The sequence below is a fragment of the Leiobunum rupestre genome, chromosome 9, assembly GCF_980474605.1.
Source record: "Leiobunum rupestre chromosome 9, qqLeiRupe1.1.hap1, whole genome shotgun sequence".
Taxonomy (NCBI): Eukaryota; Metazoa; Arthropoda; class Arachnida; order Opiliones; family Sclerosomatidae; genus Leiobunum; species Leiobunum rupestre.
Window position 1 is genome coordinate 54,246,506 of NC_143392.1, and position 23,535 is coordinate 54,270,040.

General features: G+C 35.0%; 1 pseudogene; it reads right to left on the reverse strand.

Annotated features, from left to right (window-relative positions):
• Positions 1–16,119: 16,119 nt before the first annotated feature.
• LOC149930915 (U2 spliceosomal RNA) lies at positions 16,120–16,297 on the reverse strand (annotated as a pseudogene).
• Between the last annotated feature and the right edge of the window lie 7,238 nt (positions 16,298–23,535).

Here is a 23,535-nt window from a genome sequence, read left to right on the forward strand (position 1 = left end):
AAATATAGACAGAAAATACTAAAAAAAACTCTTTACTCTACGTTCGATTCTTTAAAACACATTTCCGATACACATATATAGATAAAGAAATACCAAAAAAGGTAGAAAAATACTTCACATTAACCATTATGAATTTAATCTTACAACATCCTTCCCGTAGAGTAAAACATATTTGTTCAGAGTCAACTTGTTTCCTCGTTATCTTTATCTCATGTGTTTTAAATAGCGTATGGAATAAGTTAAGAATGTATTGAAATGGTTTATGTTAAAACGTCGTAGAACAAAGTGTAAAACATATGTTCAGTGTCGGCTTGATTAATATGGAGAATAACATTGACGTTTCTGGTGTAGTCACGTAGGAAGAAAAATACTGCAACAATCTCTATACTCTACATTCAATACGTTAAAATATATTTCCGAAATGCCAATATAGGTAGAAAAATACTACATAGGCTTACGGTATTTCAAGTAATTTAACATCCACGATTTTCCTATTACAAATATTATTTCTTAAAGAATTTTTGTAAGATTAGTCGAAAATGATATGTCAATTGTAACAAGCTTATAAATTTAGGAATAAACTTATATATTAAAGATAGTGTTGTAAATAGGCAAATTAAAATTAAAAAAATGTTTAATATGTAAATATAGTTATAAAAATAAGACAAAAACCACTTATCTATATTTTAAATACGGTAAAATTAAATTTTTACACACAAATATAGTCAGAAAGATACTATAAAAACTCTTTAATCAACTTTAATACGATAAATTAACTTTCCAATGTGTAAATAAAGGTCGGAAAATGCTCTACGTTCATCACGTTAGAATATATTTCAATGCGCAAATATAGGTGGAACAATAGTACAAAAACACCTAAATTTGGCGTTTAATACGTTAAAATACTTTTCCAATACGCAAATACATAGAAAATATTACAAAAATGTCTTAACTCTACTTTAAATCGGTTAAAATATATTTCAGATATCCAAATACATAGAAAAATACTAGAAAAACATCTAAACTCTACTTTTAATGCAACAAAATACAATTCCGATATTCAAATATTTAAAAATACTTAATTAATGTACTAAGTTACGTTTAAAAGAACCTTTTGTAAACACGCTTTCTAGTTTTCTGCTCTCTTCCAACTATCTTGCAATATTTTCAATCCAATTATATCTGTTTTTATATCCTTAACTGCAAATGTTTTAAACAAAAATAATACAAATACAAATTTGTTATACTAAAAAAAATATCCGTACGCGTGAAGACAATATGGAATAAAGTCAAATATTTCATGTTATGTTAACGTAATTCTGATAAATGCAATAAAAACATTAATCGGGTACAATATGAATCCATAATTAAACCTAGCGGTGAAATTATGTAAAAATGTTATTAAATACAACACGGTTCAAATAAATATTTTATCCAATGGTTGACAAATTGAGGTGGTTTTAGAAAACTTGCTTTTCAAAGCAATAAACAGTAAATAACCATAAATAAATAAATAATAAATAAAATAAGACGTATGTATAAACACGAAAGAGTAATTTTATATTAATATTGAAAACATGTGTGAAATATTAATTGAATACGTTTTGCTAGAAGAGGAAGAACTTTTGAGCCACCTGTCAGAGGTGTACTACGAAGAAACCAACCTACTCTTCAATCAACTAAAGTCTCCAGATTCTTTATAAGATTTAATTTACTTTTTATCAATTTTAATTTAATATTTTTATCTCTACCAGTATTTTTTTAATTTTATTTGACGAAATTCAATCTGCAAACATGAAAAACTGAATATTTAAATTTTAAAACAGACAGATCAAATCAGAAGCGCATTGTGAATTAAACAGAATTAATAATGACACGTTAATTAAGGTTTAAAATTAAAAAAATAGATTTAAATATCCTCTTTTTTAAGGAACATGCTTCTGCAATTAATATTTCTATTTTGAATTCCACAGTTAATGTAAAATTAAGAAAACAATTAAATTTAAAAACATTTTTATATTCAAAACCAAATCCATTCCATTATTAGCAATGATGCTGTTGTTCAAATGTGTAGGGAAATTCAGCATAAAAACCGCTCTTTTAACAACGTAAACACATTACAACATCATAATATCAAATAATTTGTTAGTTAATATTTATCATTATATTTATTTAATTATACTAATTAACAATTACAAGTTTTAGCCCGAATTTCAAACCTGATACCTAATTACGGATTAAGGTAAATATAAATATATTTAATTGTATCCTTATAATATTTATAATTTTTGTTATGTTCTATTTTTACAACCTTTAATTTTTTTCATATTACTAATTATCTCTTAATTAAATAGGCTAGTTTGTACATATTTTGAGATTGTCTTATTTTTAAAATGCTTATTAATTTTATAATTTAATTTGCAATTGTTTAAAAAATAATTTTATTGGGGTAATTTTTTTTATCTTATTTATTGCAATATCCTGGTAGCCAATACATTTAGTCTTTTGCGAAAGAAGTATTATTATTATTATTACTATTATTATTAATAGTTGTTAAGTAATATAAACAATTATCTTCAAAAAGTAAATTGTCAATAAGCTTTGTTTCTAAAACCATTCATTTTTATTTACAATTTTTTTCAAATTAGAGGATTTATTAATTGATATTTTATTAATATCTAGCGGTTGTTTGTAAAAACCAGTTTTTTCTTCTCACTGGCTCTGTTGAATGTTTCCTTGTGAAACGTGATCTGCGTTTATAATTTTATCGTTTGTTAGAAAATTGTTGAAAAATCCAAACTAGTTTTACAAGGTTGTAATGAGTTAATAAATTCTACGCATGACGATAATTAGGGTGTGGTTATAAAATCAGTTTTAGAATGTTGAACCAGTTATAGCTCGCAATCCGGCAGAATTTCATATACCGTGTCTTGTACGATGGCTTTGCGTGTTTCTGGTAACTTTGTTCATCAGAAAAATAAACTTATAAATCAAAGTAAGTAATGTTTAATTTTGAAAATAATTAAAATTATTAAACTTAATGTTGTTTTAATTTAGCCACCGTTAAACACCCGTTCGTTCACTGTGTATAGTCAGAGAAAATTCTATTTACAATGTTGCTATTTTTAATTTAATTATTATTATTTTTTATTTATTTTCAATAAATGGTTTTTGGAATTTTTATTGATTATGTAACTTAAAAATGATTTTCCAACTTTAGAATATATTATTTTACTATTAAAAATTAACCAGCCATCCATTTGGGTAAAATTATAGCCTTTCGAGTTGCAAAAGTTAGTGCTCGGCAGTAGATTAATCCATGAATAAAATAAGCTCGGCTATATTTCAATATTTATTTAAATAACCAATAGTTTAATAAAAATTGCAAAATGTTTAAATAATTGAAAGTGAATAAGCCTATTATTTAAATAAAAACAAACAATTACTTAAATAAATACCGCTTTTATTCATTGTAATTTGTTGTGTTTTTAAAATATGTATTGATTGTTTATTATGTCGTTATTGTATTATTTATTTATCTCCAAAAGTAAATAAAGTTTCATTTCAACAGGGGTAAAACATAAGTTATTGGGCGGATATTGACCAGCCCCATTGTAATTTGTTTTAAAATGTGTATACATAGTTTGCACCGAAGGGAGGGGCCTATGGTCTCCAAGGAAACTGGGAGGGCGATCAAAAATTCAAACCATTTCGCGCGTAGCTACTAAATAGGTAGCCCTTTTGTTGGTAATCTCGTCAAAGCGACAAAACTAATTAGATTTATGCTTTCAAATTTTAAATGGGCCCTAAACAAAGTCAGATAAGATTCTAAGGCCGGGTTATTTAAATAAAATATCAAATTAAGACAGAAATATCTACGAAAAGAAGTTGACAAAGCTTATCAAAGTTAGGCCTTTGCGGTCATCCTTTTTACAATTACCTTCGCTATCAAATAAACAATTTTCGCTCTCCCTTGGTAATTGAACTACTCGAACAATTTTTAACCAGGCAGATAACCATTTTTAACGTGAAACTAATTTCCTAATCATTTGAAAATAATTAAAATCCGCAAACAGACGATTGAAACTGTTAACCCTCCCGTTTTACTAAGAAATCTACACAGGCAAAATGGAGGCATAGTTCATTCTAGCTCAAATTAAATATTTATTCTTGGTTCTTATATCTATACTTGGAACTGCGTCATTGATGACGTAGGGATGCAAACTATGTATTGATTGTTTATTTATTTATTTCCAAAAAGTAAATAAAGTTTAATTTTCAACAGGGGTAAGTTGGATATCACGTGATTGGGTGTGGCCAAACGTTGCCAAGGATATAAAACGAAGGTTTCCCCATCTCGCAAATAACTAATTAGCATTTTAAACGGCGAAAACGAAAAAACGATATCAGAAGTAAATTAACATAAGTATTTGGTGGGGTCACATATTACCGCCGATATCTCGGTTCGACCTTGTCCGATCGTGACCAAACTTGTTGGGGTGATAGACCGAGGCTTAGTGGTTGTGGACAGGTGTCAGGCGTCGAGGTCAAAGATCATCTTCAAGGTGAAATTTGAGATTGAAAACAAAAATATGTTTTTCGATTTTTCCAAGGACAAAAATTTTTGTTTTTGAAAATATTTTGGGGGGGTGGAGGGGGTTGTTTGGCGGCCATCTTGGCGGCCATCTTGGAAATAAAAGCGCTAAGTTTTAGTCCCTCTCTACTAACGACATAACCCAATTAGTTCCCTGGGATACCTTAAAGCTTTACGCCGACGACGCAGTCCTACTCTTAGAAAATTTAACACTTGAGCCACTATTTAGTAAAGGAAACGAATATATTAATCTAATAAACGAATGGCTAGATAAAAACGGTTTAAAATTAAATAAAGGTAAAACTGAATATATACTGTTTAGGAATCGAGGTAAATCGGTAGTGGACGAGCTTTGTAAACTAACAATAAATGGGTATGAAATTAAATGGGTTTCAAAGTTTAGATATTTGGGAGTGTGGTTCGATACTCACCTTACGTGGAACGACCATATAAATTCAATTTGTCAAAAATTATCAAGCTCCACGTATATGATTCGTAAATATCGGGAGTTTTTTCCAAGGAAAATATTGTTCGAACTATATTTTTCAATGTTCTACTCTTATATAACCTACGCCGTAGTTGTGTGGGGCAACACCACAAATTTTAACCTTAATCAAATCTACATATTACAAAAACGTACGATCAGAAACATCTACGGCCTTGACTGGAGATCTTTCACTAAACCAGTTTTTAAAAAATGTAAAATTCTCAATATTTATCAAATTTATAAATACATAAGCCTACTTTTTATACAAAAAAATATAAAGACCTCAACTTACAATCTATTTACTATATCTGAGATAAGAACGAACACTAGATCCCATCACTTTCTTAAGCCTCCGAAGTGCAATACGTCAAAGATAATAAATTATATTTTCTATACTGGAGTTATAATTTACAATGAACTGCATGGAAAAATAAAAGATGTACAAACACTCCAATCCATCAAAAAGACAACAAAAATATTTGTCCAAAACCAACATTAATTTTTGTTTTTTAAATTGGTTTACTAAAATCTACATTGTTTAATATTTTTATTCTTCTTTTTTCATTGTTTTATTTTTCCCTTTTTGGGTTAATGATATTTTTATCTTGGTTTTTGTGTTTGAATTTTTCTACTTTTATGTTAATAACCTAAAAATGTACAATTGACATCCATTTGTTGTGCAAACATAAGAGGGCTATAAGTCGCACGATGACTTGGCCCTCAAACCCTTTCTTTGTAAAAAAAATATAAAAGTAAATAAAAAAAAGGAATTGAAAAAAAAAATACTGACAGAACCGTTTCACCCTCAGTTACTTTAGTGGACGATTCAGAATATTTTGATATTATTCGTAAGTTAAATTCCAAGCAAAGGGAAATTTTTTACGAGGTCCTGTTCCATGTAAAAACGAAGGAAACTCCTTTACGTCTGTTTGTAACGGGAGGTGCCGGTGTTGGGAAAAGCCTTTTGATAAGTGCAATTTACGAATCAGTTACTAGATTTTATAACAAACAACCAGGATCTAATCCATTAGAAGCAAAGGTTATTAGATGCGCTCTTACGGGAAAAGCGGCTTTTTATATTGGTGGTGCAACTTTACATAGTACATTTAGCCTACCTGTTAGTCAATTTGCAGGAAATTTCTCAAGGTTAGAAAGTGAAACTCTGCAGAAGTGTAGGTTGCATTATGGTCAATTAAAATTATTAATAATAGATGAAATATCAATGGTTGGGTCGAAAGTCTTTCATCGAGTCAACGCCAGGTTGCAGGAAATTATGGGGTGTCCCGACTATTTTGTTGGCGTGTCTGTTTTACTTGTTGGCGATTTTAATCAACTTCGCCCGGTGTGTGATTCTTTTGCATTTCAAAATCAGAATGAGTTTGATAATGTTTACACTTCGCTGATCGATAATCCTATTTGGGACCAATTCCAATTTTCTGAATTAGATGAAATTATGAGACAGAAAGACGATAAAATTTTCGCAGAAGTGTTAAACAGAATGGCAGTTGGTCAAATGTCTTCGGACGATGCACAACTTTTTGATAGTTTTGAGGTATGTGCTGAACGTACACCTCCAGTTGATGGGATCCATCTTTTCGCCACTAATGTTGAAGTTAATCGGTTCAACTCGAAGAAACTTTATAGGATGGAAACTGAAGAGGCTTCTTCGTTTGCAGTCGATGTGGTCAACGGAGATTTGAGTCCTAGGGTAAAAAGTGATATTTTAACCCAAATTGCTACAATCGCGACGTCCGATACATACGGCCTTCCGAAGGACTTAACATTAGCTTGCGATGTAAGATATATGATGACTAACAACGTTGACACCTCGGACGGACTGACGAATGGGGCAACGCGCTGGTTAAGGAAAATTGAGTATGGCAGAAATAGAAACGAAATTCAATTTCCGTTTAGGGTTTGGTTGGAATTTGATGACAAAGATGTTGGTAAAAAACTAAGACAAAGAAGTTATGGATTGTATGAAGTAAATGATTTTAGCTGGTTATGGACACCCGTTTAGAAAGTTACTAAAACGTTTTCGAGGAAATGGAAGCAACAAAACATTTCGGTGACTAGGAAACAATTTCCTCTCGTTATTTCCGAAGCCATTATTATACACAAAAGCCAAGGTGATACGTATACGTTGGTTGTAGTGCACTGTAAGCCATCGAAAAAGTTACAAAAGTCTCACTTGTACGTGGCTTGTAGTAGAGCCAAATCAGCTTCTGATTTGTATATTGATGGCAAGTTTCAAGTTCCAAAAGCCACTAAAAACAATGTGGTTGAATTGGAACTCAAAAGGTTACGTGAAACTAAACGTAGTGCTTTGCCTTTTTTAGAAAGGAAAGTGTGTATTTATATTTATAACGTACAGTCGCTAAATGCTCATTTAGCCGATATTTTAGCCGACAATGTAATATTAGGGAGTGAATTATTATGTTTCGTTAAGACATGGAAAAAAGTGACAGATAGCATGAGTGTGCCGTCCTTTAGGGAAGTCGGTGCTATATCTTTAGCAAGAACGGCGTGCAGAAAGACTTTTGGATCGTCTATTTATTTAAAGGAAAGGGCTAAAAACATTTTAAATGAGTTTGATGGCTGAGTTTTGCGAAGAGGTAGACCTTTCAGAAATGCTCATGTTGAACGTTGTTGGTTGAATGTTTCTATTTATAATGAGGCCATTGCTTTAATACTGTTGTACAAGTCTCCCGGAGCGAGTTTAAGAACTGTTTTTGAAGATTTTAATCCTTCGTTTGATGTTAAGTACGATTCTTTGGTTAAAACGGTTGTTGTTGTTGGGAACTTCAATATTAAATTTTTAAAATGTAAGACGGCGTTAACGACGTTTTTTGAACCATTTGGCATTACTCTTTTACCAGGTCTTGTGGATAAATATTCCACCGATTATCAGTGTCAATTAGATTTGGCGTTTGCGAATAAAGGTTTTCGAGATCGTTACGAAGCCTGTTATAGAGAATCATATTTTCCGTACCATAAAAGCATGTGTATTTAAAAAAAACTGTTAATTTTAATGAGGTATTTCTTAAAACTCTTGCTTTTTTGTGAAATGGCCTTGCTTTGTGCTGACGGCCTGGCTTTGTGCTAACGTTTGTATTCTCACAAGATATCCCCTTTTTTGCTAAATCGAGTAAGTAATCTTTATTAGAGTTTTCCTTTTAATATTTGTGTTTAAACGTCGAATTATATTTTACTTTTCTCATTTTCATGCAGGTCTAGACGGATCGGGGCTGCCTTGGCGTATTTTTTAAGGGCATGGTTTTTCCGTTTTGTCTGGTGTGCCCTAGCTTTTTTCGTTTTCAAGGCACGCCTCGGTTTTATTTCGTAGATCTTTGGAGCTGTGTATTGGTTCGTTTATAATGTTTATTTTAAAATACAGTGTTTTTTTAGTATATTTTATCCGTGTACTGTTTAATCTTCAAGCTGTTTACTTTACTGGCAGCTTTCATGTAGCTCCTGTGACTTGCAAGAGCAAAACATTCGCAGTACCTGAAGCCAGAAATACCTCGGAAGGGTTATTTGTGCGATGGAAGGGGCGGGGATGGAAAATTCGTATAGTCAAAGCTACGCCAAGTAAAAGGGTTTTGTGAATACATCTACAAATTATTTTTTAATCAACACGTTCAATCGTAAATGATGTTCTAGTAATGTTGCAATTTTCGGTTTAAAACGACGTGTTAATTTGGAAATGTACTTACTTCGACACCGGACTTTCGATAATGATGGCGCATTTTACCAACGTGGAATACGCCGACATGTACTTGATGTACGGACGAGCCGAAGGAAGAGGAGATGAAGCTCGACGATTGTACTAAGAAACTTTCCCTAACAGAAGGTTACCGAATAGACGGACTTTCGAAAGTGTGGACCGGCGTTTACGAGAAACTGGTCAACTTCAACCCTCTCGAGAAGGAGTGCGTGACGTTCCACTCGACGTAGAAGAACAGGCAATTATTTGAAATCTCTGTTTGCGCGATGTAGTTTATAACATAATGTTTTCACTGAAAAAACCATCTGGAATGTTTTAGGTACTGATAATTTTCGATGATGACCCCTGCGCAAGTACCCGTCAAGCTGGACGACAGCTGGGTGTAAATCACGTAATGGTCTGGAGAATTCTTCATGGTCATCGTTATCACCCTTACCACTTACAGAAAGTTCAAGCCTTATGCAAAGGCGATTATCCACACCGCCGCAACTTCTGTCAGTGGATTGTGGACAGAGTGCAAGAAGATCCGCAGTTCCAAAGTGTCATCTTAGCATGCGATGAGGCCAATTTCTCGCGAAATGGTATTCTCAACTTACACAATACCCATCAGTGAAGCGAAAACCACCCTCTCGTAACTTTGGTCGCAGCTCACCAAGAAAAATTCAGCCTAAATGTCTGGTGTGGCATTGTTGGAGACAACTTAGTGGGACCCTATTTCCTTCCGCCAAGATTGAATGGAGAATCGTAGCTGGTATTTCTGCAACGAGCCCTACCAGAGCTTCTGGAAGATGTTCCGTTAGCGACTAGACAGCGGATGTGGTTCTTGCACGATGGGGCCCCACCACATTTCAGCCGTGCCGTGAGAGACCACATTCTGGAGGTGCATACTTCCGGACGATATTGTAATGATTTTTTGATATTCGGCGATTTTTTATCACTTTATCTCTAAAAAACAACCGATCATTTTAAGACAACAATTGTGATCAAGGCAAAATAAGGATTTCACATTTGAGTGAATTTCGGTGTTTTTTAGGTCAAATTTTGAAAGCTTGTACCTCTTAAACGGTACATTTTAAGACCATGGTTCATTGGACATTTTCAACTCGTATTAACCCATAGAACAAATTATAAAAGTTTCGGTACTCTTATCCGTAACACCCTGTAGAAAGGCCAATTGGGATATATCCCTCGAAAACGTTTTTTTTTGTGTTACCGTGCTTTAAATGTTGCATTTACTATAGAAAATGAGCGTTCATTATTTTAAACAGTTTTATTCATTAATTTTTTTAACATATTATTTAAGTAGTAGAAAACTAAATATGAACGCTTTTTTCCAAGATGGCCGCCAAGATGGCCACCAAAACAACCCCCCCTTCCCCCAAATATATTTTCAAAAAATTTTTGTCCTTGGAAAAATTCAAAAAACAATTTTAATTTCAATCTCAAATTTCACCTTGAAGATGATCTTTGACCTCGACGCCTGACATCTGTCCACAACCACTAAGCCTCGGTCTATACTCCCAACAAGTTTGGTCACGATCGGACAAGGTCGAACCGAGATATCGGCGGTAATATGTAACCCCACCAAATACTTCCACTTATTTACTTTTGGTGTCATTTTTTTCGTTTTTTCGTTTTTTAGCCGTTTAAAATGCTAATTAGTTATTTGCGAGATGGGGAAACCTTCGCTTTATAGCCTTGGCAACTTTTGGCCACACCCAATCACGTGATATCCAACTTACCCCTGTTGAAAATTAAACTTTATTTACTTTTTGGAAATAAATAAATAAACAATCAATACATAGTTTGCATCCCTACGTCATCAATGACGCAGTTCCAAGTATAGATATAAGAACCAAGAATAAATATTTAATTTGAGCTAGAATGAACGATTCTATGCCGCCATTTTGCCGGTGCAGATTTCTTAGTAAAACGGGAGGGTTAACAGTTTCAATCGTCTGTTTGCGGATTTTAATTATTTTCAAATGATTAAGAAATTAGTTTAACGTTAAAAATGGTTATCTGCCTGGTTAAAAATTGTTCGAGTAGTTCAATTACCAAGGGAGAGCGAAAATTGTTTATTTTATTCGATAGCGAAGGTAATTGTAAAAAGGATGACCGCAAAGGCCTAACTTTGATAAGCTTTGTCAACTTCTTTTCGTAGATATTTCTGTAGTAATTAATTGATATTTTATTTAAATAACCCGGCCTTAGAATCTTATCTGACTTTGTTTAGGGCCCATTTAAAATTTTAAAGCATAAATCTAATACGTTTTGTAGCTTTGACGAGATTACCAACAAAATGGCTACCTATTTAGTAGCTACGCGCGAAATGGTTTGAATTTTTGATCGCCCTCCCAGTTTCCTTGGAGACCATAGGCCCCTCCCTTCGGTGCAAACTATGTATACACATTTTAAAACAAATTACAATGGGGCTGGTCAATATCCGCCCGAGATATAGCCCTTTATGTATAGCCCCGGTCGAAATAAAATACAATTTAGCTTACAACTGTCGAAATAAAATAATATTTTAAAACACAACAAATTGCAATAGGCCTGATTGGTCAATATCCGCCCAATAACTTATGTTTTACCCCTGTTGAAATGAAACTTTATTTAATTTTGGAGATAAATAAATAATACAATAACGACATAATAAACAATCAATACATTTTTTAAAAACACAACAAATTACAATGGTGCTAATTGGTCAATATTCGCCCGAGATATAGCCAATTTTGTTTATAATAAATAAAATAAAATGTATTTACTTTTGGAGATACATTGTTTTTTAACATTTGCAATTATTTTAAAATAATAAATTAATTACATAAACAACCAACAAACATTTTAAAAACATTACAATGAACTTAATCGGGCGATATCCGCCAGAGATATAGTCGCTAATGTATTATGAAAAAATTCATTTTATTTAGCCATTCAAAAGTATAATGTTATCCACCTACAATAAAACGTATTACTTTACCAATATAAAAATAATTCTTACATTTTTGAAGATACAATGTTGTTTTTATTGATACTTTTTACTAGTGTTCGCAATTGTTTATTCATTATCCACAAATTTTCCGATTTATTTTAAAAAAAGATGGGAAAAAAAATATCATTTTAACTTATTTATGTTTTTACGCAACAAAGCTTTTATTTGAATAAAAGTGGTATTTATTTAAATAATTGGCTTATTAACTTTCAATTATTGAAACATTTTGCAATTTTTATTAAACTATTGGTTATTTAAATAAATATTGAAATATAGCCGAGCTTATTTTATTCATGGATTAATCGACTGCCGAACACTAACTTTTGCAACTCAAAAGACTATAATTTTACCCAAAGGGATGTCTGGTTAATTTTTAATAGTAAAAAAATATATATTCTAAAGTTGGAAAAACATTTTAAATTACATAATCAATAAGAATTCCAAAACCATTTATTTTAAATAAATAAAAAATAATTAACTTTTTTAAATTAAAAATAACAACATTGTAAATAGAATTTTCTCTGACTATACACAGTGAACGAACGGCCGATTATTGGTGACTATATTAAAACAAAATTAAGTTTATTAATTTGAATTATTTTCAAAATTAAACATTACTTACATTGATTGATAATTTTAACTTTCTGCTGAAACACGTTACCAGAAACACGGTCTATGAAATTCTGCCGGATTGCGAGCTATATCTTTAAATTCATAAATAAAAAACTACCTCTAGGATATAACTGGTTCAACATTGTAACCTTGTAGAAGTAATTTGATACCCACCCCTTAATTATTTTTACGTGTAAATGTTATCAACTACAATTACAGCCTTCTAAAAATAGTTTGGATTTTTCAGCAATTTTCTATCAAACGATAAAATTATAAACGCAGATCACGTTTCACAAGGAAACATTCAACAGAGCCAGTGAGAAGAAAAAACTGGTTTTTACAAACAAATGCTAGATATTAATAAAATATCAATTAATAAATCCTCTAATTTGAAAAAAATTGTAAATAAAAATGAATGTTTTTAAAAACAAAGCTTATTGACAATTTACTTTTTGAAGATAATTGTTTATATTACTTAACAACTATTAATAATAATAGAAATAATAATAATAATACTTCTTTCGCAAAAGACCAGGATATTGCAATAAATAAGATAAAAAAAATTACACTAATAAATTTATTTTTTAAACAATTGCAAATTAAATTATACAATTAATAAGCATTTTAAAAATAAGACAATCTCAAAATATGTACAAAATAGCGTATTTAATTAAGATATAATTAGTAATATGAACAAAAAATTAAAGGTTGTAAAAATAGAACATTAAAAAAATTATAAATATGATAAGGATACAATTAAATATAGTTATATTAACCTTAATTCGTAGATATTTCTATACTACGAAATTAGGTATCAGGTTTGAAATTCAGGCTAAATCTTGTAATTGTTAATAAGTATAATTAAATGAATATAATCATAAATATTAACTAACAAATTATTTGATATTATGCTGTTGTAATGTGTTTACGTAGTTAAAAAGCAGTTTTTATGCTGAATTCTCCCTACACATTACATTTGAAGGACAGCATCATTGCTAATAATGGAATGTATTTGGTTTTGAATATAAACATGTTTTTAAATTGAATTATTAAAAAACGTAAAAATAAATAAAAAACAGTATCATTTTTGTATTTAAATCAATCCAAGGTATCAGATTTCGAACAATTTAGCTTAAATTATTATTTACGCTTTATAAATAACGTTAATTTTGAATATAATTTAACAATAAAATACCAATTGTCTATTTATTTCCAATTTTTTTCAATCTATAATATATAACTTTATTCCTAAATTTATAGGTTTATTACAATTGGTATATCATTTTCGACTCATCTTACAAAATACGTATATATAAATTTATCAGGTTCTCATACGGAATCACGTGTACAATTACAATACTTGAGAAAGACACGTTTCTCATACTAAAACTTGAGATATTTATTTAAACAAAATGCTTGTGATGTTGGCTAAAGCACTACTTTGTTATAAAGGTACTTAATGATATTAAAGGGAGTTTATAATTAATTTGATTCACGTTAACAGAACACTTGTGACGTAGTAGAGAGAAGGGTCTTTTAGACGATCTAAATTTTAGCATTTCTGAACTTTTATATGAATTATGTTTAATTACCTATAACCATATGGATTTCAATACATTTGAAGAAGCGAGTAAAATAGTGGAAGAGTATAATGTGACGTGGTTAGATGTGCAAGAAATAAGAATGCATTTGGAAGAAATGGAAAAGCATATTGAAGAGTGGAAATTTAAGCTAGAGGAAGCTAGTTAAAGAGAAATTTTACTGAGAAATAAAGTTAAAGATAGAAAAACAGATATAATTGGATTGAAAATATTGCAAGATAGTTGGAAGAGAGCAGACAACTAGAAAGTGTGTTTACAAAAGGTTCTTTTAAACGTAACTTAGTACATTTATTAAGTATTTTTAAATATTTGAATATCGGAATTGTAGTGTTTAGATGTTTTTCTAGTATTTTTCTATGTATTTGGATATCTGAAATATATTTTATCCGATTAAAAGTAGAGTTAAGACGTTTTGTAATATTTTCTATGTATTTGCGTATTGGAAAAGTATTTTAACGTATTAAACGCCAAATTTAAGTGTTTTTGTACTATTGTTCCACCTATATTTGCGCATTGAAATATATTCTAACGTAATGAACGTAGAGTATTTTTTTCCGACCTTTATTTACACATTGGAAAGCTAATTTATCGTATTAAAGATTTTTTATAGTATCTTTCTGACTATATTTGTGTATAAAAATTTAATTTTACCGTATTTAAAATATAGATAAGTGGTTTTTGTCTTATTTTTATAACTATATTTACATATTGAATATTTTTTTAATTTTATTTTTCCTATTTACAACACTATCTTTAATATATAAGTTTATTCCTAAATTTATAAGCTTATTACAATTGACATATCATTTTCGACTAATCTTACAAAAATTCATTAAGAAATAATATTTGTAATAGGAAAATCGTGGATGTTAAATTACTTGAAATACCGTAAGCCTATGTAGTATTTTTCTACCTATATTGGCATTTCGGAAATATATTTCAACGTATTGAATGTAGAGTATAGAGATTGTTGCAGTATTTTTCTTCCTACGTGACTTCACCAGAAACGTTAATGTTATTCTCTTTATTAATCAAGCCGACCCTGAACATATGTTTTACACTTTGTTCTACGATGTTTTAACATACACCATTTCAATACATTCTTAAGTTATTACATACGCTATTTAAAACACATGAGATAAAGATAACGAGGAAACAAGTTGACTCTGAAAAATATGATTTACTCTACGGGAAATATGTTGTAAGATTAAATTCATAATGGTTAATGTGAAGTATTTTTCTACCTTTTTTTAAATTTTGTGGTATTTCTTTATCTATATATGTGTATCGGAAATGTATTTTAAAGAATCGAACGTAGAGTAAAGAGTTTTTTTTTAGTATTTTCTGTCCATATTTGCGTATCGGAATTGTGTTATGTCGTATTAAAAGTAGAAGAAGAAGGAATTTTTATATTATTATTCTACCTATTAACATATCGGAAATTTATTTTATCAAATTTAAAAAGGGATTTTAGTAGTATTTTTCTATCTATATTTTCATATTTGAAATGTATTTTAAAGTACATGGAACCGTGCTTAATCGATAATTAGAAAAAGTAAGATCTTGATCATACGGAGTTTCCTCCTGCACGCTTACCAGAACAGCTGTAGAGAAGTGTCATGAGATATGGCACTACGAATTGACCGTGGTTGCCGCGTAGTACGCGCCCCGGCATCAGCAACACAAAAACTCGTTTTTTCCAAACCTTCCCGCTTTTAACAGTCCCCTATTTCTACAGCGATAGTACCGCAATCCTCGCTAGGTAACTCGATGTAAATAACTTATATGGTGTCCCTTTCGAGAACGGAGTTACCATGGTTTGGGAGGGGGTAATTTTTTTAAAGGGGAAGACGTGTTGCCAACGCGAATGTCGAAAAGCGGCCGGCTGTGAACTCCTAATCATGTCTCCTGTTAGTAACGAAAGTGACTTAAAAAAAACATACCGTTGGTAACGTACGACAATTAAGGTAAAAAATTACAAAACAAATCCGTCCGAATCTTCAAAATGATCTACTAGCCAATGACGACTTTCCCTCTTATGACGTCAGGAATATATATATATATATATATATATATGGTGTTTGATTTTAGATTCATTGAGCGAGGTGGGCCGATCCTGGAAGAACTGCAATACCAGGCCAACCCGTGGCGGAGGTGGAGCAAGCTCCGACCTCTCCGCCGCCGTCCAAAAATAAGTTTAATATCTTGGGCCCCGATGGGACCCGTATCAGATATTAAGCTGATAAGAACAGATACTGAATTTGTTTATTAAAGCTCTTTAAAATTTACAGTATCATGGTCAATTGAAATTTCCCGCTTGTTAGTTTTATAATTAAATTAAAGCGGTCACGTAGAATTTTTTAGTTCAAATAGTGTAAAAAGGTCCACTAAATTTTAGTTTTAAAAACAATTCAAAATTAATTGATAAAACGCGTCAAAGTAAAAATTCGTGTTTTGTTGAGGGTTTTTTTTAAAAAAGTATTTTAAAATTACGTTCGTTCTTTTCAATGACCGGTAGTTCTTGAGCACACCATTTATTCTTAAAGTCTATTTCCGGAAGATGAATAGCGTCAGCTCGGGCTCGACGGAGTAGATGGATTCGTACTCTCTCGAGAACTACTTTGGCGACATCTCGTTTTTTGTCGAATAGAAGGCGATTGCGGCTTTTCCACACCTGATAGTTGATTTCTGCTAGGATGATAATGCCAATGTTGATGACTGGCTTCGAGACGGGAAGCGGTGTAAACTTGGAGATGGTTGACCAGGACAAATGCCTGGCTTTAAAAAATTTTCGTGCGTGGTTTCTCAGCAGTTTTGGAATATCGCAGTGGTACAGCAGATGGATCAGTGTCTCTGAAGATGTACAATAAGGACACTGACGAGTTGTGGCCATATTGCGAGTAAATAGTACGTCTCGGATCGGGACAACGTCGTGCATGACCTTGAAGGCGAAGTCCCTCCTTGAGCCTTCCAAGAATGAACCGGAACATCGACGGAAGACAGTCTCCCATTTGATGTGCGGTTGCAGGGAAACGATCTTTGGTACGGTTTTGGTGGTTTTTCGCAACTTATTTTTTAGTGAGTGATTAGTTTCATGCAGTAAGTTGCAAGTGGGATCATAACGTTTAATGACGACGGCGGTATTTAGAAAAGATAAATACCGTTCTTGAACTTCGCTGGCGTGTGGCTTACTGATTTCCCAAGGTAAGTTGAAGATGGTTTTACTCGACGTAGATATATTATAGATGACTGAAGATTTGACAGGGCTCGTGACGTCATCTTGAAGACAACTAGCATATCGTGAGAATTCGAGTGCGGAGATCTCTCGGACAAGGTTCGGAACCCCCATTCCGCCTTCTTCGTATTTGAGATACATTGTGGCTCGTGATACTGGTTCAACGCCATCATTCCAGATAAATTTAAAAAGAATTCTGGTTAGTTCATCAGTTGTAGTTTTTGAGAAGGTGACAAGAGGAACACCGTAAGTTAATTTCGGTATAGCAACTTGGCTCGCCAGGTGGCTCTTTGCACGTAGTGAGAGTCCCAAGTCATTGAAACTGGAGATTGCGTCTTTGAATCTACCGGAAAATATACGCTCATTGGTGGCACAAATTCCCGTTGGAATAAAAACCAACCCCATGATTTTGACAGAAGCTGATAAATTCCGGACAGGACAGGTGCTCGGTAATGGATCAGGTATTTTATCACCAATAGCCATAATTTTGGTTTTATGTTTATTGATTTTGCAGCCAGATATTTCGTAAAATTCCGAAATTATAGAAAAAATGCGACTTACACTTCCCGGTTCGTCGGCGAGGAAGGTGCAGTCGTCTGCATGAGCGGCATATTTTTCCGGACTACAGGCTTTCGTCCCTGGGCACCGGAGACCAATGACGTTCGGTGATCTTGAGATACTGACCAGTAGCGGTTCGATGCCAATACAGAATAATATTGGCGATAAGGGGCAGCCCTGGCGGACTCCCCGACATACTGAAAAAGACTTAGTTTTTTCGTTGTTGATTAAAAGATTACTTGTATTGTCGTTATAGATGGTCTTAAGGAAATCCGTAAACTGGTTGCCGAATCCGAACCGTTCAAGAGTCCGCCAGAGATAGTCCTGATTGATCGAATCAAACGCCTTTTGAAAATCGACGGCGATAAGGTATCCGGATTGGTTTCGCCTAGAAGTATCTTCTATAATGTCTCTCAACATAATCAAGTTATGAAAGGGATTCCTTTTCTTGACGCTGCAGGATTGGTTGCTTCCAATGATGGTGGTGACAACTTTGGACATCCGGAGTTCCAAGATTTTTGCCAAAAGCCGCCGGTCCAGATTCAGAAGCGTGATGGGACGCCAGAATTCTGGATTGTCTTTTTGAGCGACATCTTTCCAGAGGAGCGTGACTAGTCCCTCGCGGAAAGAGCCAGGTAATTTCGAGTCGAGTAAAATGTCGTTGAATAAATTAACCAGAATCGGACAAATATATTGCCACAGAAACCGGTAAATTTCCACCCCAAGTCCGTCGGGGCCAGGCGACTTTCCGTTCTGCATGTACTTCAAAGCTGCTGTTGTTTCAACGGCGGTAATTGGCTGGACCAAGGATTCTCGGGCTTCTTCGGATATGACTGGTAAGTCGGTAAGTATAGGTGTTTCTTCGTTACTAACGTTTTCTTTTTTATACAGGTTTGAATAAAAATCGAGGAAGACATTCTTGATTCCGTCTTGATCGTTAACGGGACCATTAGGAGTGATGACGGAAGTTATTTCCACCGCTTTCTTCGGCGCTTTTGCACGTCGATAAAAGGTGCTGGAAAAACTCTCTTCGTCGTGCAGGATATCTGATTGCATCCGTGCTTGTGATTCCCGAAATGATAATCTGGTTTCTTCGGTGATAAGTAAGTTGACTTCGTCTTTGGCTTTTTGAGTTTCAATACAGGGGTTTCGGACTTTTGCCACTTTTTGGAGGGCCCATCGAAGGAACGCCGTTTTCTGTCTCTTTTCCGCCGCACGATTTTTAGCAAGTCGGCGTAAGTATGTTGCGATTTCGGATTTGCACAGCTCCCAACTCTCAGGATCGTTGACCTTTCTGACAAGGTCTTCCAAGTCTTTTTTAAAGTTGGCATCATTATTATTGTCGAGAATCCTTGGGTTAAAGTGCCATACGCCAGGACCATTCGGTGTCTTCGGGTGAATTTTCAGGAACAATGAAACTGGATCGTGATCGGAAATGAATTGGTTGGGCGTGTTCATAGATTGGATATCAGAGTCGAGTACTTCCAGGTTACAGGTGTTTGAGATGTATATACGGTCGAGACGGGTTTCTACCTTCGTCGAGTGCCATGAGAATTGCCTTTCAGTTGGGTGAATTGCGCGCCAGGTGTCGTACAAACTGAAGTCTCTGTTAAATGCTTTGAGTTCTGGGAGGCTCTTGTCGATGAAAGTTGTCCCACCTTGTTTGTCGAATAAATGATCTTCGATGCAGTTAAAATCACCGCCGATCAAAATAAGATTAAATTTTCCAGTAAAAAACGAATGTAAATTCGTGAAAAAGCGTAGACGATCTGTTTTCCGGCATGGCGCATAAATAGATACAACACGTACTAGGTGTCCGTTAATGTTGATATTAATGCTGGCAACACGGCCATCGTTGTCAGGACGAAAACCTGTGACGCGCGATTTCCAGTGATTCTTGATGACTATGGCGGTACCAGCTGATGACGCTGATGGAGCGGTGCTATAAAATATATGATAACCATTAAAAATGCTTCTGGTTTGATACCAGTTGTCGGTGGTCATAAAATGCGTCTCTTGAAGTAGAAGTATGTCGAGGTCATTGAAGATTGTAAAAGCTGCTACCGCTTCCAGTTTCTTCCTGTCACGCAGTCCTTTAGCGTTGAACGTTGCGGATTTAAAAAATGGTGTAATTATCATTAAAAAATTTAAAAAATCCGTTTTTGTACTTGCGGTGAGTTCTTTCCTTTTTTAGATTGTCTCGAGCGAGAAGTGCTGCGTTGTCGTTTGGTTTGCGCCATGTCCGAGGATGTATCGGTTGGTGATTTCGTGGAGGTTGGTGTCCCACTTGAGACTCCAGATTTGGCGAGTTCTACCGCTACCATATTCCTGGTGGGTGATTCGTTTTGATCGGCCTTTGGCTGTGCAGAAAATACTTGGGGTTTTTTCTGCAAAGATTCAGAATACGTGTCCCGTTGTTCAGGAACCTTAGATTCCTCAGAGTCTTCGGACTCCTCGCTGGACACCAAACTCCATCCGTCACCGGTGGAAGGTGGCTTGTCCAAACTCTCCGTTTCTGGGGTCTCCCTTGGAGGGTCCCTGGCGTCTTGTACTTGAGCTGGTTCGAACCCAGTCGTTTCCGGCTGGTTTTCGACGTCTGGTATGACACGTGCTCGTTCCTCCGTTTGTTTCTTTTTTGTCGGACACGACGAGACGTTGTGACCTTCTTGATTGCAAAAGAAGCATTTCTTTATGACGCCTTGATAAAAAACCAGCGCCCGACTCCTACCGAAGTGAACCACGTTGGGTACTGAGGTTACCATCTTTATCCGGACCGACCGGTCTCCATTCTTCACGCCTTTGAGTTGGGGATACTCATCGAACCGGTGGGCGGTGACAGTCCCATACTTACGTAGGGTGCTCAACACCGCGTCCCATTGTACCCATTTTGGTAAGTTTTTAATCGTGATCCAAGTTCCGTCACTTTCGATGCATGTAAGTTTACACGGCTTGTCATTAATTTTTAATTCTTCGTATGCTACAGCTTGCTGGAGGAATGCCAATGTTGTAAAGGTAATCAAAAAAGTTCCCTTACCAACGGATTGCAGGGTGTCGATACTATTCGCACCAATCTTATCGTAAAAGGTCTCTGCGACGGCGAGATATCCCGCCTCGACTTCAAGTCGGGCCGTACGCTTCTTTTCTTCCATAGCCATAATGGCTGGAAGTTGGAATTACAGCTCCAAAAAGGAGCGAAGTCGATTAGTTAAGTCAGATAAAATAAGTTTAATATAAAACAAGCTAAAAGTTTAAAACTAGGCTTAACGCCTGAAGCGAAAAACGCCCTAAAAATGGCGGCTGCGGCGAAAAACCGTTAAAATTTAAAATTTTACGGAGCCCAAAACGACACGTCTGTTCCCTCCGAAGATAAGAACAGATACTTTTAATTGTTTATTAAAAGCTTCGTTTGATTTTACATATTTACATTTGTACATTTGTTATATTTGTTCGCGTTTTAATTAATTAAATTATCGCGAACAAGTCGGATAAACCTAAAAAAACAAGTATTTACATAAGTATTAATATTTAAACTTTCTAGGGGTGTCCACGTTCATAATCAAGCAAGGTAAGTATACTTTTTTTGTTATAGATCCTAGGTATATAATTAATTTATTTCCATTTTTTTTTTTCAGGTTTAAAAAAAAAAAAAACATTACGGGTTGAGTAAACAATGTTGCGCATAAAAATAAGTATAGTTAAAGTTTAAAATTTTAAAATTAAATTTTACCGAGAAGGTTTCCCTTTTTTTTGATGTTTTTACGGGAGTGGTGCTTCTTCTACGTTTGGAGTAGCTGTTGAGGAGCTCTTCAATCTCCTCTTGGAAACTGTCGAGGCTTATATTCATCTGGTTGCAATGTGAGGAAGGTTCCATTGCAACACGCTTGTGGAGGATTTGAAGCTCCGTTCTGGTAAGTTTTGTAAGGTCGGGTCTCGTAACATTCGTCCAGGTAGTTGGATCCCACCTGGGCCCGGTAGTTGTAGTGGTCTCGTTGTCGCTAGTCTCGGAGTCGGTATGATTAGGTTCACTGTTTGGTGCTTCAGGTTTATTTTCAGGTTCGTTAGGTTGTGGCGGCGTTTTCAGGGCATCGGAGTATTGGCTGGTTTGGACTGGAGGTGCTGCGTTCTTGTTGGAAGGTTCCGGTGACATCAACGTCCAGCTCTCTTCAGAGCCTCTGGAGTCGTCAGATGTGGTAAGTATTTGTGGTTTACTTGGTTGGTTTACTTGATTTTCTTCTAGGTTGGCGGCCTCGGCCTCTTGGTCAGGTTTACTGGAGTCGGCTACATTCTGCGGTTGTGATATTGCTGTCGGGTTGTCATCGGCTAATGGCGTCTGGACGTTCTCGGGCTCGAGGTTCGGAGACAGACCCTGGCCCTCAAGCTGAATTGGGTGTCTTTCTGCTTGTGGTGACTTCTTTTTTTCACAGGATGAAGCCATGTGACCTTCTTCTTCACAAAAGAAACATTTTTTTACTACGCCTCGATAGTAAACTAATGCGCGGCTACGCCCGAAAAACAAAACGTTGGGAATCGATTTTTCCATTATGATTTTGACCGAACGGTCTCCGTTTTTTACACCTTTCAGCTGGGGATATTCATCGAAGCGGTAGGTTTTAACGTTACCATACTGTCGGAGGGTACTGATAACTGCATCCCATTGGATCCACTTTGGTAGGTTCTTGACTGTAATCCAAATCCCTTCATCATCCATTGAGGTAAGTTTCCATTTTTTTCCATTCGTTTTTAGGTCATCACAGGAGAGTGCTTGCTGGAGAAAGGCCAGGGTCGTAAACGTTATCAAGTAAATTTCTTTACCCATAGGTTGTAGAGTATCTATACTCTTAGGTCCAAGGTGGTCGTAGATGGTCTGAGCCACGTCTAGGAAGCCGGCATCGACTTCCAGCCGAGCCGTTCTTTTCTTCTCCTCCGTAGCCATTTCAGGCTAGGAGAGTGTCGTCTGGTGAGAGAAGCCCCAAGCAGGAGCAGCATTTTTTTACGACCCCTGTGTAGTAGACTAATGCCCTGCTTCGGCCAAAAAAGAGAACATTAGGGATGGTTTTAGATATTATTATTTTTACAGAGCGGTCGCCGTTTTTTAGTCCTTTTAGTTCGGGGTATTCGTCTAGTCTTTGAGCTTTGATGGTTCCGTAGTGTCTTAGAGTTGTTAGTATGGCGTCCCATTGGATCCAGGAGGGCAGGTTCTTGATGGTTAACCAGACACCGTCGTCGTCGATGCTGGTTATCGTGCAGGGTTTTCCATTTATAAGTACCTCCCCATAGGAGACAGCTTGCTGGAGGAAGGCCAGAGTGGTAAAGGTGAGTAGGTAGCAATTTTTACCAACAGGTTGAAGAGTCTCCAAACACTGTGGTCCAAGTTTTCCGTAGAAGGACCGAGCGACGTCCAGGAATCCGGCGTCGACTTCAAGTCGGGCAGTCCGTTTTTTTACCTCTGCAGCCATTAAGGCTGTGGAGAGGTCGTCGGTAGAAGGTAAGTCCCAAGAAGGAACGGCGTCAAAAGCTATTGGCAGGAATCAGCCAAGTCAGGATGCGGCGGAGTGACCAGGAACAGCAGCGACAGGTAAGTGTCAGCAGGCCCAGTACCAGGAACAGCAGCGGAATCAGGAACAGCAGAGGAACCGGAAACAGCAGCGGCAGCTTCAGAAGCAGGAACAGGAACAGGAACGTCAGGATACCGGCAGGTAAGTCAGCATCGCAGGAACTAGCTG